Genomic DNA, 5,002 nt, shown 5'->3' with positions numbered 1-5,002 from the left:
CCCGCCTCCCTCCTCCCCTTCACTACCGGTTTAGAGAACCCAAATACCCAGCTTTGCTTTAGCTCAGAGGGAAAAACAGACTGGTCTCAAACAGTGGGGAGACAGTAAGCCCCTCCCCCTGCCAGGTTACAGCAGCACAGGGAAGGTCTGGACAGAGCCACCAAACCAAGATGAACAGGGACGCAAACACATGCAGCAAAAGGTTAATGATAAATAAGGGGGGAAACAGAGGGCAAAAGACAAGGGCTCTTCTTTACCCCTAAAAAAAAAATCTTAAGAGAAGGAACTCCTTACAACTACTTCACATTATAAAATGACATTATATAATGACTTAAAAGGGCTCAAAGATGGGATAATAAAACAAGAGAAAGAAACAAACTGAAAACAAAAACGACATTATTAGAGAACAAATAAATTAGAACTAACATGAAAGAGAATGGGCCCCTTTGAAACTCCAATTACTGAATTGGGGCAGCTAAACTAGGCAGAGATTAAAGCAATTAGAATTAGCAGAAACAGAAGACAGACAAAGATGATCCAATGTAAATTAATTAATATTCCTGAAGAGAAACCAAAAACAGAACCAAAAGAGAATTCCTTTAATGCAGGAAAATAAAAACCTTCAAAACTCATACTGCAGATTGAAAGAACACACTATGTTCTAAAAAACCTTGATTAGAAATGTTTAATACTGAGACAGGTCTTAGTTAAGTTATTGAACTAAAAAAAAAAAAAATGATGAAGAGTGACCTCTTTAGGCATCCAGCAGATAAAATGTCACCCATGAGGAGAAAAATTGAGGCTGGCCTCAGACTTCTTCCCAGAAGAAAAAGGAGTAAAACCTACCACATTACGTGGCAAAGACAGTGAGACCCAAGAATATTACACCCAGTCCAGACAGGGTTCCAGTGCAGAGGCAACAGACATTCTTAACCATCCACAACCCTTCTTGGAAAAACAGCTTAACAATGAAATTCAGTTCATTATGAGATGAATTGAAATAAAGAACTTGCAAATGGAAAAACCTTGGTAAGAGGACCAGTGATGAGCATTGAATTCATTTAAGTTTAGACTGTGTATACTCAGTAACTATGGGATTACAGATACAAAATAGAATATGAGTTTTATAAACCTAGACAAAGTAACGATAATAAGTAACAAAGTTAGGAGATATGGTTGGGGAGATGAAAAGAATCATGAGAGCTAATTTTTCAAAGCAATGCACACACACACTTATATATAATTGAAGTGTGTAGTTTAAGAAAATGACTCTAACCTCTTAATTTTTTCACAATTTTTGTTTAACCTCAGAGGTATCTTTTAGGAAGTAATATCGCCTGTGGTCAAGAAACATTTTTTGAAGGTCAGCTCTTCCTTCAGTTTCACTTCAACTTCTTTTTCTTCTTTTAAATTCAAGTAAAATTAAATTTAATACCTTTTATTTAAATTGCATCAGTATTATGGACTAAATTTTTATATAATATCTCTATGATCTTTCCTCCTGTCGGCAAATATGCATAGAAGGCTTTCTGGAATGATGTAATGGAATGTTCATGATGGTCATTCCTGGGTGGTGGGATTGGGATAATTTAAACTTTTTTGTAGTATTTGAATTATTTAAAGTGTATATATACCATTTTTTCTAAAATTATGTGATTTTTCTTTTTCTTTTTCTTTTTTTTGAGGCAGAGTCTCACTCTATTGCCTGGGCTAGAGTGCCGTGGCGTCAGCCTAGCTCACAGCAACCTCAAACTCCTGGGCTTAAGCAATCCTTCTGCTTCAGCCTCCCGAGTAGCTGGGACTACAGGCATGTGCCACCATGCCCGGCTAATTTTTTCTATATATTTTTAGTTGTCCAGCTAATTTCTTTCTATTTTTTTTTTAGTAGAGATGGGGTCTCGCTCTTGCTCAGGCTGGTCTCGAACTCCTGAGCTCAAACGATCCGCCCGCCCCGGCCTCCCAAGTGCTAGGATTACAGACGTGACCCACCGCGCCCAGCTTATGCGATTTTTCTAAAAAGCAGGTGGATAGGCTAGGAAATTATCTGTGGTTGATTCTGAATGGTGGTGAATGCTGATTATTTTCTTGCTTGTCATTTTTTACATTTTAATTTTCCAATAAATAAACAAAAAATTTAAATTATTGAAAAAAACTTTCTAGACATCTCACTGGAATAGAATAGTCTGGAAACAGACTTGGCAGAGCTGGTTTTTCTCTCCCAACATCTCCTCTAACAGTTTATGGAATTTTCAGCTGCGCACATTATGGCCAGAATAAAGACCCCAGTTCGCAGCTCTGGCCAATAGTATATAAGCGGAACTGCCATACGGCAGCTTCTGGAATCATTTGAGAGTTTGCTCATTTGCCCTGTATTAGCATCATCCATTCTTGCTCTCTGGGATGCAGCTGTCACCACATTGACCATGAAGACGGGACCATTCAAGGACAAGGAACAAGACGGAGGTGTGTGTAGAGATTCGCATAAGTCCTAGACTACCTACCTGGACAACATAAGAAAAGAAGAAACTTCTATCTTGTTGAAGCAACTGACCCTAATCCTAACTGATACACAACTTACACACACGTATAGAAAGTTAATCTATGATACAATTTGCATGATACATCAGTGGAGAAAGATGAAACAACTGGTTTGGCATACACACACACAAACCACCTAAATGTGACAAAAATTCTTTTAAAGTTTTATAAGAAAATACAAAGAGAATAGCTTTATGAACTTAGGGAAGAGTCTTTACTTATAGAAGCAAAGGTGAAAACATAAAATAACAAGTAAATTTGACAATATCAAAGATGTAAACTTCTATATGACGAAAGAAACTATAAACAAAAGTAAAGGAGGAACAAGAGAACTGGAGGCAGAACTCCAGTTTCTGGGCGTGGGGTCCGTCACATTCACACTCAGGGTGGTGCTGGGTGTGCATGGTGGGGGCAACGTTGGGCGACAGCTGCGTGTTCCACATTCTGCTCAAACAGGGACCATGCACACGGGCTGAGCAAAACCTCTGAGGGCTTCTGCAGAAAGCTTTTCCTGTATGGAGGTCCGTATTCCCACAGTTATTTGGCCGTGGGACCCATCTTTCCTTATTGTATTCTAACATCTATGAATGTCCCTGGGTGTGTACAGACCACTCCCAAGTGCTGCCATGAGAAATAACACTTTGCCATGTGCGAAATGATTGCTATGTTCACCTTTTAAGTCTTCACCGGTAATTCTCACTCCTTCATAAGTTCGGACCAGCAGCAGCATAAAAAGAGGAAGAAATCTGGGCCTTGGGAAATGGGAGTAAATTCTCCTAGTAGAGTGAACATACCCCAAGAGAAGGAAGTCAGCCGTAATCTGGGCTTTTCCTTCTCGTGACTACTGGCTGGGGCTGCCAGAAGTAGATGTTTTGAAATATGCCCAACTGGAGATAAAAGACCATTTTAAAGATAATTTAGGGCAAATTCCAGAGAGTTGTGATGCAGAAGATGGCAGTTAGGAGTGCTTTCTTGTCAGTTATTGGACAAGGAAACAGCAGTTACAGAAAAAGGAAACAGCCAATACAGTCTAGGATGATCAATTCAACATTGATTACACACTCTCTGGGCTCTGACATTGAGGTTCTTGTAGTCTAGAGAGGGAGACTTTATTTAACACTATATGTTAAGTACAGTTTAAAGTCCGTGTTTTATCTCATTTAATCCTGTGAGATATCTATGTACCACATATCTCATTCGGGGGATGAGGAAAGGGAGGCACAGTTGAGTAACTTGCCTAAGGTTAAAAAGCTGGCGGGATTCCAACCAGGAAGTTTCGCCATAGATCCCGTCCCCTGGCCAGAGGTCTGCCCTGTTTCTCCCAGATGCTGTAACTACGTGGGAAACCGCATGATGGAGAGAGGACCAAAGTGAAAACACTGTCAGGAAGGTCCAGCAGGGTGTCAGTTCACCTTGGTGAGGAGCTACGGTTTGCCTGGGAAAGGAAGGAGGGGAAAGCCACCGCAGGGTGAGAAGGCCAACAGTGTCATAAGGGCTCCTCTCAAGCCAGGTGTGCCAGGTTCAAACTTGGTCTTCAGGAGCCTGGAGCAGCACAGGTTTCTGAGCAGGCCAGGCCAGGTCGTTTCTCAGGGAGATACGGGGTGGGGTGTCGGGGGTGTGTGTGGAGGGTGGACCAACCCGGGATGAGGCCAGCAAGGGGCAGGGGGCAAACCTTGCCATGTCCCCAGAGAGCAGACAGAAAGGCAGAGGGGGCAGGGAAAGAAAAGGAGGGTTCTGGAGGATTTGGGGGCTGGCTTTTGTACGGGTAGTCAGTGAGAAGGATTCGGAACCCCGAGGCCTCCGGCTTGGGCACAGACGTTAACTTGCCGAGTTTTGTGCCCGTTTTGAGCAGTGAGCTTGGCAGAGGGATGTGCACGCGTTGGGGGCGGTCGTCGTCTGCACAGGAGAGGAAGCCACCCGGACGTTGTCCCAAGCCCTCGGAGCAGGCAGTGTGACGGTCACTCGTAGCGCGATGCCTGGACCGTCGAACCCCGCTTTTCTCTTGCACGAACCGCACCCGAGCTGCGCATCCTGCTCGTCGGTTGCGCAAGGCGCTGGCGGCTGGTCCCGCGCCCGGGAAGGCCGCCTGGCCGGACGCGCGGGTCCCGCCCGGTTCCCGCCCCGGCTCCGGCGGGAGCATCAGGTGGGGCCCGCGGCGCCGCGTGACCAGGCCGAGGCGGCCTCGCCCAGACCCGACGGGCCGCCCGCTGCTCACGCACACTCCGGCCGGGGGTCCCGGCGCGTTTGCGGGCCCCGCGGGCGAAGGCAGCCGGTGGGGACGTCCCCCGAGGCGCCCCCAGCGCCCGCGTCTCCCCACCGCGCCCCGGGACACCCCCGCCAGCTCGGCCCCCGGCTCCCGGGGACACGCGGCGGGTCCCCCGACACCGCCGCCCGCCCCCCGCTCGCGGACTACAAGTCCCGGCAGCCCGCGCAGCCGGCGTCCCCCGCGCCGCAGGGACCCCGC

The sequence above is a fragment of the Lemur catta genome, chromosome 5, assembly GCF_020740605.2.
Source record: "Lemur catta isolate mLemCat1 chromosome 5, mLemCat1.pri, whole genome shotgun sequence".
In the NCBI taxonomy this organism is placed as follows: Eukaryota; Metazoa; Chordata; class Mammalia; order Primates; family Lemuridae; genus Lemur; species Lemur catta.
The sequence above is the reverse complement of the archived record's forward strand: the minus strand, read 5'-3'. Positions refer to the sequence as shown.